At 41.2% G+C, this 21378-nt stretch overlaps 1 long non-coding RNA gene across 1 annotated transcript; it reads left to right on the top strand.

The window, feature by feature from the left end:
• Window positions 1-5716: 5716 nt before the first annotated feature.
• LOC140699829 (uncharacterized) lies at window positions 5717-7452 on the top strand. The gene is made up of 3 exons (XR_012078074.1): window positions 5717-5805; window positions 6179-6325; window positions 7251-7452. It is a non-coding gene; the product is annotated as an uncharacterized lncRNA (long non-coding RNA).
• The last annotated feature ends 13926 nt before the right edge of the window (window positions 7453-21378 follow it).

Here is a 21378-nt window from a genome sequence, read left to right as displayed (position 1 = left end):
TATTGGGTCTTATTTTCTCAAAAGGAGCTCTTGAAATAACCGCAGCTGGGTGTATTAAACATGCAGGTTCCCAGGGCCCCAGTCAAAGCCTTTGGGGGTGGGGCTCAGGATCTGCATGTTTAACAGCGCCCACCTCCACCCACAAGTGATTCTGATGTCCTCACCAAGTCTGAGAACTGATCCAGTCCAACCTCTCATTTTCCAGGTGTGAAAACTGAGGCTCATGGTTATAAAGCCGTGAGTATTCCAGTCGGGGCCATAGGACTAGACCTCAAATTTCTTTCTCAGTCTCTCTCTGCTTCTTTCCCCTTCTCTTTTCCCTCCCTCCCTTCCTTCTTTTCTCTTTATTTTGAGAACACAGACTTTTCTCTCACCACATGCAGTTTAGCAGAGAGGTTCCAGTTCACTGGGCAGCTCTGCTCCACGTGGTTACAGAATTCAGATTTCATGTGTGTGTTTACGTAACATTCTAGGGTTTTTTTCTTTTAAAATCCTAATTCTTTTTAAAATCAGCAATGAAGAGAGATGGTTTGACACATAGCAAAGAGTAGCCATAATTTTTCATCTGCCAAGGAGGCTAAGACATGGGAGTGAATGAAAAATAGTCTTAACCATTTGTCCACACACACCTTCCTTTATTCATCAAACCATCACTGACCATCCAATGACTGGTGCTGGGACTACAGCAGCACCTGAGTTAGGGCCCCTGCTTTTGTTCTAAGTCAGTTCACGTCACAGCATTACTTGGACTGAAAAAATGAAACTGGATGACCTATGAGCAAGCACCAGGGTACAGGGGGGCCAGAGGCAGCCCCGAGGGAAAAAGAACACAGTCCCAGCCCAGCTTTGTTCTCTCTTATGACCACTCCCCTTGGCGTCCCTCTTCCTGGAGAATCAGAATCTGTGGTCCAAGAGTCACACACATGCGTTTCAAGTTCCAAATAACCACATCCTGGGTTCAAGAACAGAATCCAGGTCGGGGAAGGAAGGAGGCTCTTTCTCCCTCCCAGAGCATCAGTGCCCCGGGTGCTGGGAACACCAGCAAGGCGGCGTGAGGCGTCCACAGACTGGCGGGCTTAGCAGACCAGGCAGAGCCAATAAACATCATCTCCCTGGACTTTAATAAGGTTTTGAATGGGTTCCCACTTAAGTAGTCCTTGAGAAACTTGGAAAATTTGGCTGAGTGTGAAAGTTTTATTAAGCAGGATGTTGGGGAAATTAGTGGTGTCATTTAGCAGCCTCCAAAATCATTTTTGGCATTAATTTGCTTTGTCCTAGGTGGTCTCCAAGCCATTCTTGTCTTCTTCCCTCTGTCTCTCTCCTAATCCCAATGACCCTTCAAATGGACTTGTGCAGCTTGGAGCAGGGTTGTAAAATGGGACTTGCATAAAAACTGGGGTCAAGGGAGCTATAACAGAATGATTTAAGCAAACAAAGCCCGCTTTATGTTCCAACCTAAATGTTGAAAACATAAAACCACCCTTAAATACATGCCGGCTAAGTATATGGAGAATAAAACTTCCTTTTGAAAATAAACTTTGGCTCCTACAGTCAGTTCATTATACACCATCGCAAAAGTGCGGTCCAAGCAGAGGAAAAGCATTGCAAAGGCAGAGAAAGGAGTAGAAACTGTCCAGTGGGTGCAGAGTAGGGAAGGGCCAGGGTGGCTGCAGCACAGGGGTAGGAGGTGGCTGAGGCTGAGGGGATGGCTCAGGGTTTCTATCTCCCTCCTCAGATGGTCACCCTGTAAACTCACAGCTACTGCCTGCAAGCAGCCGAAAACTATAGAGAAAGTACAGCTACCGGTACTAACAGCCATCACTACTCTGTGTCTCCTAAATGCAGAGCACTGTGCTCAGAGCCTTGTCTATATTCTCTCATTCAATTTCCCTAATAATTTTGCAAGGAAAGCATTATTCCCTCCTTCACACACGACCCAGCCATGGTCATCCCCCTAAGAGGGGATAAACTCAGGCCCCCGACACTCTAAAGCCTACACTGTTTCTTAAAAACCACATCAGAGAGAAAGTGAATATAAGTATCTGCCTGTGATGACGTGAGCATTTCTTATGGTTTCCCCACAATTACTAACATATTTTTTTGAAAAATCACTTATTAAAAAAATACAAGTAATACATATTTAACACATTCTTATAAAACCCAAACAATTCAGAGTGGATAGAAAGGAAGACTTCTCCTGACATTTCCTATAATTAAAGGTATAGCTAAAACAAAAGCATGTTGGAGGAAAAATTTTGAAAAGAAAATCTATAGTCCCTCCACTTGAATGAAACAACTGGCAGTGATTTAGAATACTACTTTTCAGTCTGTTTTTTTTCTTTCTATACTCGTGGTGTTTGTTGTATGATGTACACTCATTTAAAAAGTTCTTATTGAAGTATAGTTGATATACACTATTGTGTAAGTTTCAGGCATACAATATAGTGATGCACAATTTTTAAAGGTTATACTCCATTTATACTTTTTATAAAATATTGGCTATATTCTCCAATATATACTCATATATTGCATCTTGCTTTTGTCTAATTACATCATGGGCATTTTCCATGTCTACTACCTGATCTTATCCTTCAGAGTTTACGACTGAGTAACATTTAATTGAGAGCCTCACTGCTAAACATTTCAATAGTTTCTAATTATTTGCTATTATCAAAGTTGTTGTAATTAAGATTTCCATGCATTTTTTCCCTTTCTCTAGTTTGGATGACTTCCCTAGCATTCCCAGAAGCAGAATTAGTGGGCCAAAGGGTGGGAACATTCTTAAGGCTCTTGATCCATAGTGCCTAACTGTTTTCCAAAAGGATTGAACCAGTTTTTGCCATTTGGAAGCTTGTTACTGTCTCTGTGTGAGAAGTTCTGGGGAAAGACTTTGTTTAGAGCTTCTTATTCTGCTTAACTGAAATCACTATACTTTAATTTTGCTGTTTCATACGGCCCCTTTCAAAGTCTGTTGACAATGTTTGACCATCTGATTACTGGATGGAAGATTTATACTGGTCTCCCTGTCTCCAGGCTCTTCCTGCCTTCGATCTGTTTTGCACACTGCAGCCAGATTAATTCCTATGGAAACATCACTTGCCTTGTGTCACTGCCCTTCTCAGCAACTTGTAGTGACTATTTCCTTCGGGACCAATTCCAAACTCCTCTACTGGGCCTGGATGGGTCCTATGGGTCCCGCTGACCTTTCCAATTTAATCTGATCTCCTACCACCCTATGCAGAAACCTTCAACCACCCCACTTCTGGTCCCCAATTTATGCTTCATTTGCTTTCCCCTCTTGCTTATGTTTTTTCTCACCTGAGATGCTTCCCCGTCCTTTCTACCTAGTCCAAATCCTTTTCTGCTTTCAGGGTGGCTTAGTTCCATCCAGTCAGTTGAGAATTCTGCAAGAAGAGCCATGGAAAATGAGGAAAGACTCAGAATCAGGAATGCAGAAAGAGACGGAATCAACGGAGGGAAAGCAGTGGTGATACCACACGTGCCATCAGGGGTCAGCAGGACAGGCAGCCCCACGTTAAAGGTGTGAATGGGTTAGCAACAGAGATCAGAACCAAGGCAAAATTCTTTGTGCTAATGATAACATTTAGGCTGTTTCTAATGGCTGAAAGAGGGGATCTGTGAGAGCAAGATTGTGGGCTAGGGCTAATAAAATAATGATGACAATAATAATTATAGTATAGATGGGATTAGCTTCACCTTAAAAAATAATGGTTTAAATATGAGAAAAATTAATTCATATTTTATGAAAGGAAATCCTCAGGAAGTCCAGTGCTGGAATGGCAGCTCCCTGCTCATCAAGGACCCAAGCTCTTTAGCTCACTGCAATGCCATCCCTAGGGTGTGGCCCTCCTCCTCATGTTCTAAAATAGCAGTTGGGGCACCAGCTGTTGCATCTAGAGCCCAGACCAACGAGAGGCTTCTGCTCAGAACTCGTTGGCCTAGTCACATGGCTGCACCTATCTATAAGGGTATCTATATGCCCAGAGAAAAATCAGGGTTATGTTACTAAAAGAGGAGAATAGATTTGGGGGCACATGGCTAGCAGTCTGTGCTACTAGTTATTGAGGCACTGTGGTAATCAATTTATATCTATTATCTCTTTTAATTTTTATACCAATTCTATAAGAAAGTACATAGTAGAAAGGAGAGTAAGACCTGGACTGTGTCTGAGTCCAGAGCCTGGGCTCTTTTTAAAAAAAAATTTTTAGGCTTCATGGAAATTTGTTTTTATGATACAAAAATCACAACATAATTGGTAAATATCTTGTTTTTTTTTTCTCTTGCTTGACCAAACACACACACACACACACACACACAAACACTTACTTCACCTTTCAGAGACTGAGTCTTATAGTCTCTGAAATCGCATCTGACCATACAATATAGAACTGACTGGAGCCCCTGCTTCAGTATGTGTTTAGTTACTTTTGTTGTGTGTGGAGGGGTGTATATATAAGCCTTATTTGTGAAGAATATGCAAGACTTTCTCTATAGGTTGTAAAATGCAAGCGATTCTCAATAAATAATATTGAAATAATGTTCTAAAGGAAAAAAAGAGCAATTTATATTTGAGAACATTCAAGATAAACAATTTTCGCAACTGAGAGGTCCACTGACATAGTTGTGAATGTGAAAGAGGGCAAGAAAGATTAAGTTTTTCCTCCTTCAATTTATGTTATGTTTTGGACTATCACTCCAGTTTTCCTGTAAAATAAGTGACTGGAAAAATTGCCACATAGAGAGGGTGGGTAGGTTCCCTAGCGCTAATTTTGTGACTGGTCGGTATCTAAGATGCTAGGAAGCACGAACTCTTGGTGGGATTGGATGAGTATCACGCCCCCAGTTGGAGAGACAGGGTGAGGGTGAGGCAGGATGGTAGGGAGCAGAGGCCATATTTCATTACAGAAGGAAAGCTGTTTGGAAAAAATTTTTCAGACTGATGGGATTGCAAACAGAAGAGGAAGAGAGAGTATAGGGCAGAGACTAGTTTAAACAAATACAGTGCTACACTGGAATTTGACACCACATTATAAAATAATTACAAATCAATAAAAAATGTTAAACAAAAATACAGTGAACATGGAATGGGGTTGGGGAGGCCAACTGGACTTTAAATACTTGCAGACAAGGCACTTTTAGCTTTGCACCACTGGCTACCCTTTGGTTCCTCTCAAGCTCCTAAGGCTGAATTATACCCAAGGATTGCAGCAAAAGAATGGTCAGGCCCAGTAAGTGCCAGCATTTTTCCATTGTGCCCTTCCTTCTGTGACTGTGTGAGCCTGAGTTGTCTGCATGCTGCTGTAAAGGGGGGGTTTGCATTCCAAAGGAATGACTATGGCTAGGCGTTGCCAAGGGAGGGGAGCCAGAGAAAACCATGGGGAAAGGCTAGTTGGAATGTAAGCATTCCTAGAATGAAAGCAGCTGGAAGGCAAGGACCAGGTCAGTTTTGTCCCACTGCTACATCCCTATGCTAAGTACAGTGTCTAATGCCCATGGTTCTCTCTACCCTTACCCATTGAAGTTTCGTTAAATAAATGAGTGGATGAAAGATTGTGGCCCTGAGGTCACAAGCTAAGAAGGATCTATAAGCACTTTCCTGCTGCCCTTTAAGGTGATCAGAGGGAATGTCAGGAAACATTCCGTGGGAGGCAGTCCTGGCCTATTTTGTCACCCAGGCAACTGCAGGTTGAAGTGAGGTGCTGGTTTCAACAACATGGCGGGTCTCTGGTGTGAGTCTAGGACCATAAATGGCAGTGACTGAGAAACTTCTGAGACTGGATAAGGGTAGGACTTTGTTCTTTCTGCTCTTTCTGCCTTCTCCCTACCATGTATTGACCCCTTTCTAAGTCTCAGGCATCATCCTAAATGCTGTACATGCAATTTCTCATTTAACCCTGATATTCCAGGGAGGCAGACATTAACAATCCCCATTTTCCAGATATAAAATCTGAAACCTGAAAAGGTTAAGTGGCAGCTCTTAAGTGAGAAACCAAGATACCAACCCAACTCTCCTTGGCCCCACAGCCCTCATCTTCCTGCTTAACCACTCCACTCCCTGCTTCAATCTGCTCCATGTTCTAACTCACTTACTCAACCTGGTTGCAAAACATTTATTTTTTACCTATGTAACTAACATTTTATTTTGAAATATTTTCAGACAAACAGAAATTTTGCAAAAACAGTATGAAGAATCCCCATAAACCCTCCATCCACATATCCCACAGGACTTCAGTTTTCATCAGTGTTTCAGGGAGTGCAGACCCTTGCTGAAGGCAAAGAGAAGAAGCACTGTGGCAGCTGGCTGGTGGGCCAGACCACGTGGGAACCCTGATCCCCTGGAACAGATGCGCCGACTCCCAGCATTCCCCCAGAGGACAAGAGGGTCATCCAGTGACTTGTCTAATGGGGAAGCTTCTGAGGAATGTCCCAGGCGCCAGGCTTGAGAGATTCATTAGCTACCAAAAATATCTAAACAAGGGAAACATTAGCAATGAAGGTCCCTCAGAATAATTCCACCTCTTTCTCCCTTGTGCTGTCAATTCAGGGCAGAAAGACTTACTGTGAACCTACTATGTGTCTGGCCTGAATTAAGTACTGGGGAAAATGATAACACTGTCAGTGATGCTGCCTCAGGAAAAATGAGGTTGTTGGCTAGAAAAGACAAGGGAGCCTTGGTAGGAAATTCCCCACTGGTAGTCGATCAGGGATCCTCAGTTGGGGAAAAAACCTCAAGTTATTTTGGAAACAAAATTAGGAGGCTGGGGGGTGGTGGAGGGAGGCAAGAGAAGATGGGACAAGTTCCCACATGAAAACAAGGCAATCCAGCTCTGCTTCCTGCCTAATGCTGGTGGTCTTTGTGGGGAGGGAGGCGCAGCTCAGAAGGGAGGAGGCCCTGTGAGAGGTGGCCAGAAGAGCAGGGCCCAGAATACTGCAGTTTTAACAGCGGAACCAACGAGCAACACAGGTAGAGCCCCAGTTTGAGCCTCCAAGCAAATCTACAGACCATAAAAAGATGAGGGGATTTGGCTAATGCTTCTGGAACAATATTTGCATACAGAGCAGAGGGGAGAGACACAGAGAGCACCCCCCACCCCCAGGATCATTCATTGTACCCATAAGCCTTCTTGGTCCTTTCTCCTCGCATGTTCTCTATGCCTCCTTCATGTCTAGTTTCATCTTGATAAACCTGGTGGCCAGCATGCTGCTCTCTCCTTGTCTATTTTTTTCAGATTATAATGGAAACAGACCAAGGAGCCTGAAGATCTGGATTTGACTCCTGCTTCTGCCATTTAACAGCTGTGTGACCTTGGATAAGTCACGTAACCTCTCTGAGCTGTGGGTTCCTCACTTGCAAAATGGAAATTATACCTATCTCAAATGAGATAATGTAGGGAAGCACTTTTCAGGTATTAAAGTACTTTATGAGACTCACCTGATGTTTTGCTACCCTTCTCATCTCCCCTACAATTCTCCTACTCCCCACCCTCCATCACCCCACACCAAGCCCAACTTTGGTGGAAAAGAGCACCAGACTGGGAGTTAGGAGCTATGAGCTCTGCCTTGAGTTTCGTCATCAATTTTGGTCCTTCAGCAAGTCATGATCTTCCCATGGCCTAGGTTCCTGTTTGAACAGAATATCTTTCATGGTCTCTTCTACCATGAGGTTCCACACATTGCTGCTGAAGGGGTCAGGAGTTTATTTTCAGACAGGAATACAGTTGGACTAGGAGGACGTCACTGCTTCTGTGCTCAGCTCTGCTCTCATCGCAATCGTCTATTAATACGGCCGGGATCATGCACTTCTGAGTCGGGTGTGAGCCTGAGGGTGTCTCCAATACTCAGTTTAGCGTAATGAGTCTTTTTGACTCATAGCAGGGGAAATGTCTCCAGTTGGGGGGAAATGAAGTTGTCAAACACAGTCCTTAAGGAGAGGGAGATTTATAGGAGATCACATACAAAAGCACAGGAATTAAACAAACAAACAGGGAAAGAGCACTTAAAAGCTCAGACCAAACAATATATACTGCACGCTATGCTCAGGCAGGTCAACCAGTGGTCTGAGGTCTCCCCAAGCACCACCCACGCATAACAGCCTGGACAATTGTTCATCTTCCTAGAAGCCCTTCCCAGGAACCAAAGGGTTGCAGGAAGGTAAAACCAATGACTTCATTGAAGGGAATAAAAATGGCAGTGGTCAGTACAGTCCTTTAATGACCATTTTGTTTTTTAAAACTTACCTTTGTGTAGCCCAAGATTTGGGCTCTGTTATCTATCCTACCCCTCCCCATGGCGCTCTGCTCCTTGACTACCTGAGTCACACTGCACCTCCTTGAGTCTGTCCGGCTCTGCTGCCCTCTTGATCCTCTTTCAGGCAGAGTCTCCATCAAATACAGGATGCAAATAAAATTCGAATTTCAGCTAAACCACAAATACCTTCTTTAGGATATTTGGGACTTACTTATACTAAAGATTATTCATAGTTTAGTTGAAATTTAAATTTAAGTGGGCACTGAGTACTTTTATTTGCTAAATCTGGCAACCTACTATCAAGGCATTTATTGTCTTTATCTCTGTCCAGAACATATTCTTCCACCCACATCTTCCCTTGGTCAGCTTCATGGAATTCAAGCTCCACTGAAGTGTCTCCTCTTTAGCGAGACACTCTCTGACCTTCCCCTCCGATTTAAAGTAGCTACTCTCCCTGCGAAGTGCCTTTCTAGCATATCCCCCTGTATTACCTCACTCTGAAATGAGTTTGCTTATTTGCTTTCTTGCTTAAAGTCTGTTTCCCCCAGCTAGAATGATAGACATTGCTATGTTTTTCCCTCATCATTCTCCATCACCTGAATGTACCTGGCAAAAGCCAGACATTTAATAAACACTGGTTGAATGGATGAATAGAATGTATGCTTCAGAGCAGTGCTTCACAAACTTTAATGAAAACCCTAGAGATTTTGTTCAATTTTGTTAAAATCCAGATTCTGATTCTGTAGGTTGGGCATGGGCCTGAGATTGTGCATTTCCAGCAAGCTTCCGGTGATGCTGATGCTGCAGGTCCACAGACCACACTTTAAAGGGCAATAGAATTCTCTGTGGTGATGGAAATGTTCTATGTCTGCTCTGTCCAATACAGCAGCCACTCATGGTTATTGAGTACTTGAAATGTGGCTAGTGTGACTGAGGAATTTCACTTAGTTAAAATTTTTATTTTTTTCTTAAATTTTACTTAATGCTAACTAATTTAAGTTTAAATGTCACAGCTATTTCAACGGCACAACTCTAGGGAAGTGGTTCTCAATCTTGGCTGCACATTAGAATTACCAAAAGCACATTTCAAAATACAGATCCTCAGGACCTACCCCAGATCAATTAAATCAAAATCTCTGGGTCTGGGTCTTACAGCATTGGTTTTTACTCTTGTTTTTTTAAAGTTCCCCCAGGTTATTATAAAGTGCTTCCAGAGATGAGAACCTCACCTTAAAAGTTTTCAGAGCAGCAATATTTTCCTTTGCTCATTCAATCCTTATCATAGCTTGGACAGCAGGCAAGACAAATGTAACTAAATATCATCAACCCCAATTTTCTAGGAGTAACTGAGGAGCAAGAGGGTGCACGGATTTGCCCAAGGTTATATAGCTGGTGATTGACTGATCCAGGACCGACATAGCCCTGTGTTTCCACATCCATCCTCTGCCTCAAATTCTTTGTGAAAAGAGGCAAATGCCTTCACTCAAACAAGTCAGGCAAGTCCATACTGTCTGCGTAGCTGCCACCGACTTTCACCTGCCTTTGATGCCGCCTTTCCCAGGGCCTTGACTGGCCACATCATTCCCCAGAGAGACAAGCCAATTAGAATCCTCACCCTGTTTTCATCATTGATCAAGAAAAGAATGGGTCTCTCCCTACCAGACAGGAAGGAAATCCAAGTTTGAGTGGACAAGGGGCACCTTGCCATGGAACTCACCACTCCCAGGGTGGGGCCTCCAAGTGGAACAGACCCACTCCTTCCTGCCACACCTGCTCACAAGGGCACAGACCGAGGGGTCTTAGGGAGAGAAGTCAACAGTGACAACACAGGTGATCCTGAAGGGTCTCCCAAATTGTTCACAGACCGTACCGGGGTTTCCGGTGGCAGGGTTGGGATACCACTATTGGGGGCCACATGGGGAAGATGGTTTTAGGTGGGAAAAATTGTTTAATATTTAATACATATTTATTTTAATGTTTATTAGGAAAAACTCAGCTCATTAAATCTAAAATTTCACAGATATTTCTGATATAAAGTTCCTGGCAAAATTAATTTAAGAAAAAAGGGAGCACATTTAAAGCAAAAAGTTAAGGAAATAGTAGTAGGAGCAGGACTTGGATATGGCCAGCATAGTGACGACAGCCTGGGTGTACCCTGGGGGTGCAGTGGGAGGGGGTGGACAGTGCCCTTTGTACGGGAGGTCAGAGGTGGAAGGGAAGGCTTTCGTGGAAACACTCTTGTCAGCGGCATGTCTTTCAATACTGAAGAATTACTGTCGTTGACAAGAAACCCATTGTCTTGCAATAATGGCCAGGAATGAAAACAGCACAGCTTCAAGCCCTCCAGGGCCTGCAGTGAGGTCCAGCTGAGGGAAGGGGTGAGCCCGGCCCTTTCAAGCTGCAACAAGCCTGCAGAAGACCACACTCAGCCCAGCACCTCAGTTCTGCTGCAGACATGCCAGGAGAGCCATGCCCATCCGAGTCTGGTGTCCAAGGACAGGCCCTCCTGGAGGCCAAAGAACCTGGTCCTAGCTGTTCAGGGACAGTGTTTGCTCAGTCTCAAGAATCCCAGCCCTCAGCTGGAGGCTGGGTTGACCAAGCTCAGAGTGGTTACTGCCTAAAAGAACACACTGCATCTACGGGGCCAACCCCATGCAGACTCAGCTCTCACCTTTATTTGTCAGTGGGACTCAGAGCCTCCTGGGGAATGGATGAACTGGGACCCTGGGATGGGGAAAGGACACGTGCTCAGTTAAAATGGGCTGACAGTCACACTTTGAGAATGAGAAAGGACTAGATCCAGCTTTCAGGAATGAGAGTTGCGGTCTTTGAAATGTCCCAGGAAGGGGGGAGGTATGAATAGTCAGAGCACAGAGAAATTTTAGGGCACAGAAAATACTCTGTATGAAACTATAATGGTGGTTATCCTTCATTGTACATTTGCCCAAGTCCATGGGATGTATACCACCAAATGTGAACCATAATGTAAACTACAGACTTGGGGTGATCATGCTATGTCAGCGTGGGTTTATCAGTAGGAACAAAAGTAGCATTCTGGTGGGAGATGCTGTTTGCAGGGTAGGCTATGCCTGTGGGAGGGCAGGGAATATATAGAGAATCTCTGTACTTTCCTCCCAATTTTGTTATGAACCTAAAACTGCTCTTTAAAAAAAAAGTCCCAAAAGAATTTGTGAACACTCAAAATCCAACCAAGATTACCTGGGAGTGGGGGCGACTTCAGAGAGAACCAATTTAATTGTGCATGCAACTGAGAAAGCTTAAACAGTTTATATTTTATGGGGCTCTGGCTAAAGAAAGAATGTGCTCAGAACTGGCATAATTTATATAAGGCACCACTGCTCAGAGAGTCAGTCAATATCTTCAGTACCATGTCGGGGATAAGGTACCCAGGCCCATGATTTCAATATCAGTTCTGCAGGCAGGTAACAACCACAACCACAATCACATTAACGGCCAACATTAACTGAATACTTACTAAGCACCAGTCACCATTTTAAAAGCATTTAGTCCTACAACAACTCAAGGAGGTAGGCACTTATATTACCCCATTCTACAGATGAGGAAATTGAGGCACAGAGCTGTTAAGTGACCCACCCAAAGCCACATCTGGACAGTGGGAGTGGAGATATCTGGCACTCAGAGCTGCATGATACTGCCATTAAGAGCATCCAGGTAACACCCATGCTCCAAGCTCATCCTCACCAATCTATCCTCAAAGGCAATGCTGGCTAAGACAGCAGAGTGAGGTGCAAATCTTGACTCTGTCACAGTCTATCTTCTTAACCACCTAATGCCCCAATCCCTCATCTGTAAAATGGGAATAATAGCACCTGTCTTTCAGAGTGTGTGAAGATGAAATGAGAGGATATACTCAAAGCCCTCAGCAGTGTTCTTGGCCTGGGGGAAGCTCTCCATGGTTACTCTTGGCTACTCACCAGCTCACCCTCCCCTACAGGTAAATCTTTTTGGAAAGTATCATGATAACAAGGGCTCCCTTTTACAGAGGGCTTTCCACATGCTTTGCCTGCTGCTAAGAGCTTTTAGTACATCGTCTCCTTTCACTTTCACACACCCTACAAGGCAGGCATTATCATTCTAATTCAAAATATTTGAATTCTGGTTTATCCATTTGCCTCTTGTGAATTTAATCATTTCTCCAGAGACTAAGGTCTTCTGGATGTAGAAACCCACACAGCACCTTCGAACCTGCAAAGCTGAGGCCCAGACAGGCCTGGAGGGCTCCGTAGGGATGACTGGCAGGCCCCTCCCAGGCACCAGCCATCTGACACATGGAGCCACTTCTATAGGCTGCCACAGGATATGCCCAGGACACCCTGAAGCTGCTAATCCCAGCATCAACACTGCGCTTTTCCTTGAAGGATTTCCTTTCCTTTAACGAAATTGGAATCGACTAATATTAACACATAATCACAAACACCAATGCTTGTTTGATGTGTGATCTCCTATGCATTTTCCTATGTATATATACATCCTTTTATAAAGAAAACAAAAATGTGATTCTACTTTATGTACTCTTCTTGCTTTTTCACTTAACATATGATAGAAATCTTCCCATGTCAAAAAATATAACTCTATATCATTAAAAAAAATCTACATAGATTGCAGCATGCTCTTTTTAACTGTTTAAGGAAGACTGGATATTTTTCCTTTTTCCTCATCTGCATTTTGTAACTTTTCAACAATGAAGACATATTCATTTTGTAAAAAATAGACCATAATTTTTTAAAAACTAGTATTGAAGAGATGATGCAATAACACTTTAAACAGTTTCATTCTTGTTAATTATTTTTCCAGTTCTTGTCCACATACAAGAACTAGAACAAATATTTTTACGTAGTTATTACCATTTTGAAATACTCCTTTACCACTTATCTGAAACATCTGTCCATGTTTCTTTGGCACTCTCTTAAAGGCTTGTATAAAGGCCTGGGGAGCATGGGGGCAGTAGGAGGTGATGGGCTGTTCCAAAGAGCAGTGCCCAGAGCAGAGATCCAGGAACAGACCCCTTAACAGTCTGGTGAAACCCATGGCCCCCTTCTCAGAATAATAGTTTCAAATGTATAAAACAAAATATATACGATTACAAAAGAAACCAACTACATTGAAATATAATTATCAAAATTAAAATATATACTATAGTAATAATATATGTAATTCTTTGTACATTAAGGAACAAAGTCTAGAAGTGATTCTAATTTCTATCATAATTTCAAAGCAGTGATGAACACAGACATTTCATATCTACAACACAATAATGTGACTTGAAAACATCCGTGATTTCTGTTGGTGTTCAGGTTCACTAACTCAGCTGCAGTCTGTTGCCTACATTTATAATTGAAGGAAATACTGCATTTCATTTTATATTAACAAAAATAGATGTCATTTTTTCCCCTCCAAGTTTATAGACCTCCTGAATTCTACCAGGGAGGTGGGTTCTAGGTCAATAGACACCTGCTCCACAGAATTTCTATACTTATTTCTATACTTATTTCTATAATTTCTATACTCTATACTAGGAAAGATGAAAGGAAAAAATTACTTCCAAATCTCTTTCCCTTTTTTTTTCACCCTTTCTACCCAAACCACCAGCCTCTCCAGCTCTCATGACTATGAGACCATTCAGAATTAATTTTCTAGAGATTTTTCATCTCTAGACAACTGTCCAGCCCCCAACCACTTCCACTCCCTGGTCACCCTCTGCACATACACAGAAAGAAGCTCATCTTGCCGTCTTCCAACTCAGCACGCTTCATATTTGCACTAGATTTAACATGTACATCCCTCCTTCTTCCTTCCTGACAGTCACGAAGTCGTCGAACAAGTCCAGTCAGTTCTAAGCCAAGGAAGCTGGATAATCCGCCTACTTATTGGAGGCTGCCTAATCCAAATAGATGTTTTCCATCACCGAAGGTATTTTCCAGGACTCTGCAAATCCAGAGGATCAGTCTCCTTCCTTCACACAAGCATCGGCACTGGATTCATTTCTGAAATCACTGGCACCAACCAGGCTCTGGTTCTTGGCCCGGGTTTCAGAAGTTATCTGCAATGATTGTACTCTCTTTTCCTTCCACCAATAATTATAACAAATTGCTTTTGTATGGCACCTTTTGCTTCTAAGCAGTAACGTTCGCATGAGAAATGCTGTTATCCCAGAGGCAGGATGTGGGCCCAGAACTCTGGATTCCTAACCCAATGTTCATTCCATGATGCTGAAATTCAATTATTACTAATTCCATTAAAACACAGAATTCCTGAGACACAGTGAACTTGTGTCTCCTTTAACTAAACATGAAAATCTCATGATCTCCTTTAATATTATTTGAAAATTTTAAATGCTTAAAACATTGTGGCTAAAAATAAATCAAAACAATGGGAATTTTTAAAATACTCTTTGTTTTTAAAATACTATACTTTTTTTGATTTTTAAAAACAATATACATTTACTTCAATCATACAATATCCTAAGGTGATCAAACTGTCCCAGTTGGCCTTAGACTACCCATTTTACTTATTTTTTTAATTTTAATTTTTTATTGAAGTGTAGTCAATTTACAATGTTAGTTTCAGGTGTACAGCAAAGCGATTTAGTTATACATATACATACACACACATATATATTTTCTCAGATTCTTTTCATTATAGCTCATTACAAGAAATTGAATATCCCTGTGCTATGCAGGAGATCCTTGCTGTTTATCTATTTTATACATAGTAATATGTATCTGTTAATCCCAAACTCTTAATCTATCCCTCCTCCCCTTCCCCCTTCTCCCCAGGTAACCACTGTTTGTTTTCTATGTCTGTGAGTCTATTTCTGGTTTGTAAATAAAATTTGTATCTTTTTTCTTTTAGATTCCACGTATCAGTGACATCATGTGATATTTCTCTTTCTCTGTCTAACTTAATCCACTTAATATGATAATCTCTAGGTCCATCCATGTTGTTGCAAATGGCATTATTTCATTCTTTCTACGGCTGAGTAATATTCCATTGCACAAATATACCACATCTTCTTTATCCAGTCATCTGTCAATGGACATTTAGGTTTTTTCTATGTCTTGGCTATTGTAAATAGTGCTGATGTGAACACTGGGTGTATGTGTCTTTTTGAATTATATTTTCCTCCAGGTATACACCCAGGAGTGGAATTGCAGGATCATATGGTAACTCTATTTTTAGTTTTTTAAGGAAGCTCCATACTGTCCTCCATACTGCTTGCACCAATTTACATTCCCCCCAACAGTGTAGGAGGGTTCCTTTTACTCCACACCCTCTCCAGCATTTATTATTTGTAGACTTTTTAATGATAGCCATTCTGACTCGTGTGAGGTGATACCTCGTTGTAGTTTTGATTTGCATCTCTCTAATAATTAGTGATTTTGAGCAACTTTTCATGTGCCTGTTGGCCATCTGGATGAGACTGCCCGCTTTAAACTGAAAATGCTACAGTTCACAAACTCCTCAGTTCCAGGAAATCCTTCAGTCTTCAGCTGAAACAACAGATGTTTGCATCATCATTTTTTTTTGAGTTATAGTCAGTTTACAATGTTGTTTCAATTTCCAGTGTAGAGCACAATTTTTCAGGTATGCATGGACATACATACATTCATTGTCACATTCTTTTTCACTGTGAGCTACCACAAGATCTTGTATATATTTCCCTGTGCTATACAGTATAATCTTGTTTATGTATTCTACATATGCCTGTCAGTATCTACAAATTTCGAACTCCCAGTCTGTCCCTTCCCACCCTCTTTCTCCTCTGGGAACCACAAGTTTGTATTCTATGTCTATGACACTGTTTCTGTTTTGTATTTATGTTTTCTTCTTCTTCTTCTTCTTCTTTTTTTTTTAGATTCCACATATGAGTGATCTCATATGCTATTTTTCTTTCTCTTTCTGGCTTACTTCACTTAGAATGACATTCTCCAGAGACATCCATGTTGCTGCAAATGGTGTTATGTTGTCATTTTTATGGCTGAATAGTATTCCATTGTATCTAGTCATCTGTCAATGGACATTTAGGCCGTTTCCATGTCTTGGCTATTGTAAACAGTTCTGCTGCTTCATTATCTTGTTAGCTTCTTACTACCATTTTACTTTCTAGGGAAGGGGAGTCCAAGAAACCCAGGAGGTACTAGCATCAGAATAGAGAATTTTTTCAATCGACACTTACTAAATGAGCACTGTGTGACAGAATCTAACCTCTCCCAGCCTGGTGATTAGAACTGAACCACGAAGAATATCATGAACCAGGGAGAAGGACTGAATTATATATATTGTTAATGAATGGAAGTTGGGTTAACTTGCTCTTCTGGGCAGCAAAGCCTATCTACTTGACACTAGGTTATGGTGAAAGAAAGTACAGCATTTATTGCAGGGTGTCAAGCAAGGAGAACAGGCAGTTCACGCTCCAAAGATCTAAACTCTCCGATGGCTTTCAGAGAAGGGTTTTTAAAGGCAACATTTGCAGGTGAGGGTCGTAGTTTGTGGACTTTCTTCAAATTGGTTGGTGGTGATGTACCAGGGTGATGTTTTGGAAATCTTAATCATCAGCCTTCTGGTTCTAACCAGTCTGGGGTCTGTGTGCTTGTGGTTAGCATGTAGTCACCATCCTCTATCTGCGTAGCGGGGAGTCTTAGTCCCTGCAGAACAACTCAAAGATATGCATTGGGTTGTTAGGTAGATCCCTTTAGGAGGAACTAGGACTCTGTTTTATTGATGAACTATTGTTTTAGCTATCATTACTTCCCTTGCTTGACTGCTTTTCCTTTGTTTCCTCATTACCTCACTTCCCTAATTAGTAGCTGTTTGAGTCTACTCTTTAGAACTCAGGGAAGGCCTAGGAGAGCCTTTTTTCTACAAACAAGAAATGGGGGACACAGCGGGGCTTCTGTACTTCAAATGGCCTCTCAGGGTACTGTTCAGTTTCAGTACCACCAGCTCCAAAAGGGTATATTCACATGTTTCTATGAATAACACATGTCCCCTAGAGTTGTGTGGGGCAGCCCTTGGAGAAGGGCTGGCTTAGGGTTAGAGTTAGTTCGTGAAAGAGACAGAATGAGATGGAATGAGATCTTAGTTTTCTGACTTTCAGTACAGGGCTCTCTCCATTGCAACATTAAATTCAGAATAATTAAGCCCAAGACATGATTTCTCCAACACAGATAATCCTCTCTCCTCTCCCTTCCAACCAGCCACGACCTGGCTCTTTTGTCCTTGTGGATTCAGAGCCTGCTACACACCTCCCCAGAGTAGGTGCAGCTTTGGTGGTAGGATCTGGGAAATACATGATGCACTACCTCCCCAGTGATGTATATCCCACTAGTTTCTTACAGGGCTAAAGTCAGACTGATTAGTGAGTGAGGAAGACAACTGCTCTTTTACATTCTAGCAAATCAGTCCTGGGGAGACTGCTCTGTGTTTCTTTATTCTAGAAGCAAAGTATTCCCAGTCTCCAGTGTCCTGGCGTCATTCTGCCTTGTGTTTTTGTCTAGCCTTATTTTGACTCTCACCCCCACTTCTCCTCTCCCAACACCTACCACTTCTTGGCAGTGGGAGGGGGGCTCTTTGATCTTAGTTCAGGTGGAAACCAGAGGAAATCCTAGATTAGGCTCTGATGGCCAAAGAATGTCTACCAGCCCCAAGGAGGGGCACTCATTTGGAATAAGATAAGAGTATGGATTTTATGTTTATGAAAAAAATCGCATTTTGTGATATTGCTGTAAAAGTTGAGGTAGTCAATGTACATACTGGGTACTATGCTTTTGATAGAGGGAAAAAATACACACTGCACATGACAATAGGGTTAAGGGTGACCAAACGTCCCAGTTTTCTCAGGACCAAGCAGGTTGCCAGGACTTGGGAATTTCCATAATAAAACCAGGAAAATCCTGGGCAAATGGGGTTGAGTTGGTCACTCTAGAGGTAAATAATAATAATTTACTACATGTAAGGACTATTCTAAGCACTTTACATTCATTCACTTCTCAACTGACTCAATGAGAGAGGTACTGTATTTATTTCTGTTTTATAAATAAGGAAATTAAGGATCAGATAAGGCAAGTAACTCACCTAATGTCACACAGCTAAATAAGTGTAGAGCTGGGACTGAAACTGAGATCTGTCTGACTCTCAAATCCATTCTATCCATTATGGTTTTTAACTATCATGATAACTTTTTTCTTTCAAATATTTATGAAAGAAACATACATTGGGACTAGCCTTTCAAGGATTACTGTATTGTATTGAGTAGCCCAGAATAAGCCAATTTCTCTATGACCACCCTCAAAGTAGAAAGAGGTTTAGAAAATAATTCTTATTCTCCTCCTCCTTCTTCTTTTTTGACACATCATGCTTAACCATTCTTGTAAATGAAATAGAATGTTTAGAAATAGACACAAATACATATAGGAACTTACTATTTGATAAAGATAGGACTTCAGATAAGTGGGGGGAAAGGTGAATTATTTAATAAGTGATGTTGGGACAATTAGGTAGCCATCTGCAAAAAAAAATTAAGTTGGGCCCCTGTTTTCATACTTTATACTAAAATAAATTCCAGATGGAGTGAAGGTTTATGTGAGGGAATGAAATCAAAGAAATACTAGAAGGAAGGATGGAAATGGAGAAGACCTTTCTGAGTATGATACAAAATTCAGAAATCATAAGGGAAAAATTGGTAAGATAAACTACATTTTAAAAAATACTTTTCATGGCAAAACAAAATTAAAAAGATAAAACCAACTGGAGGAAATATTTTCAAAGTATCACAAACCAAGACTAACTTTCCTTAATGGGTAAAGCATTTGTCCAAATCATGAGAAAAAGATTGATGAACAGTATAACAATACAACACAACACAATAAAGAAATAATGAGGATAGGAGGACAGTTCAAAAAAGACACTGATTTCTAACCATTTGAAAAGATATTCAGCTTCGCTGATAAGAGAAATGAAAATCAAGACTACAAGGAAGCACAATGTCTCACCTATTGGATTGGCAGAGATCCAAAAATCTGTACTCGTGAGAATGTAAATTGGTACGATCTCTTTAGAGGGAAATTGGCAAGGTCTATCACAATCTAAAATAAATGATAATCTTTGATTTCACAATTCCACAGAAACACACATGTAGGAAAATGATCTGCAAGGGTTTTTGTTGTAGCATTGATGGTCATTGGAAGCAACCTCTATATTCATCAAAGGGAACTGGTTAAACAACTATGTTACATCTATACAGTGGAATATCATGCAGCCATGGAAAAGAATGAGGAGACTGCCTAAAGTGATAAGGAATGATCTTCAAGATAAATTACTAAGAAGACAAAGTGCAGAACAATGTGCAAAATATGTTACTATTTGTATGTGTGGGTCCTGAAGAAGGGTAGATAATATACTGTGTTTGTGTATGTTTGTAAGTAAATGAAAATCTCTGGAAAGATACACAAGAAACTGGTTAACAGTGGTCCACATAGGGAAGGAAGACTTCCTGTCCCTAGAAACTTATTTTATACCTTTTAAAATCTGTGGTATGTTAATGTCCTACCCACAAATAAATATAGATAATGTAAGAGACATCCAGGGCTGGCTTCATGGATATACAACATGTGCACTTGCAAAGGGCCCTGCATTTGATTTAATGCTCTGATGTCACCATCTTGAAATCTTAATAATTTCTGAACGAGGGTCACTTCACTTTCATCTTGTACTAGACTGTGTAAATTATCTAGCCAACCCAGAGAGACCCTTGGTTTACTAATGCTACCTGAGGTCAAGTCTTGATTTAGAAGGAGATACTTGTGTAATTCAAAGACATTTTCATTTGCGTATGGCTGCTAATCACCACCATTAAACAATAAAAAGCCAAATAAATCTTTGCAATTGCAGGGCAAACAACCAGAATTATCCATATTTGCCTAATCATTAAAAGCCACACATTTGCCAGCAGGAATAACCTACCCTCAAATGATGAGGTTCACTCTGCCCAAACTGGAAAAGCCATTTATAACTCTTTGAAAACTGCCTGACATTTCAGCTTTCTGTGATAGGAAGATACAAATCTCATGTGGTTTTGCCTGCCATGCAGACCAAACAAAATGATGGTTCTGTTAAAACACATATGTATGAAATATTTTCCTTTTAGGAATTCTGTTTTGATAGCCTCAGGAGGCAAACAAACACAGCTGCTCTAGCTCCCATCTGGCCAAGGTGGCATCACCCATCTCAAGTCTGAATAGTCCTTTCAATCTGGGCAGTTTCAGCTAAGGATGCTTATCTTCAAATGAATGGATTATAAATATACTTTATTATAGGACTAGAATGAGTGCCAGAAACACTACAGCAAAGTGAACCAAAGACAACACTCAGAGGATATGGAGGGAGAAAGATGCAGCTGAGATAACAATTACATCTACTTATTGTGCATTTAGCTTCTTGGCTGTAAGCTGGGTAAAATACTACATACTTCACAAAGCCATGCCATGCAATAAATGAGATAATGGATGTGAATATGCTTTGTAAATTGATAATTACTAAGGTATCATCCATATTATTAAGGACTTTTTTCCTACAAAAAATATAAAAGGGTTTTTAAATTACGTAACAAGTAAAATTATTTAAGTCAATAAAGTTTTAAGGAATTTCACATGTTCTGTTTTCTTGCACTGCCAATCACCTTGGTTCCTCCAATGTTTGAGCCATAATGTTCAAGACAGCCTTTTCAAAATGAATTTTTGCTCAACCCGTAGTTGTCATGTCAGTCAGTCCACAATTCTTTCAGTTGGGCTTCTTTGATCTCCAGTGGAATATGGGCACACTTTAAAAATTCCCCACCAGTAATCTTTGGGATCCAATTTCCTCAAGCAAGTTACTTTAGGACCACGTTTAGCATCAGAGGACATGGGTCTGCCTGGTTCTGAATTTTAGACACCCTCTAAACATGCATTAAGTTCAAGCCATAGTCACGCCTAAGGTATCACACCCTAGAATACTGCAGATAGCTGGACTATGACAATACCCAAGATTTTAAAAGTTAGACTGTTAGGTTTTTCATAGTTTATTTAGCAG

The sequence above is a fragment of the Vicugna pacos genome, chromosome 11, assembly GCF_048564905.1.
Source record: "Vicugna pacos chromosome 11, VicPac4, whole genome shotgun sequence".
Classification (NCBI taxonomy): Eukaryota; Metazoa; Chordata; class Mammalia; order Artiodactyla; family Camelidae; genus Vicugna; species Vicugna pacos.
The sequence above is the reverse complement of the archived record's forward strand: the minus strand, read 5'-3'. Positions and strand labels throughout refer to the sequence as shown.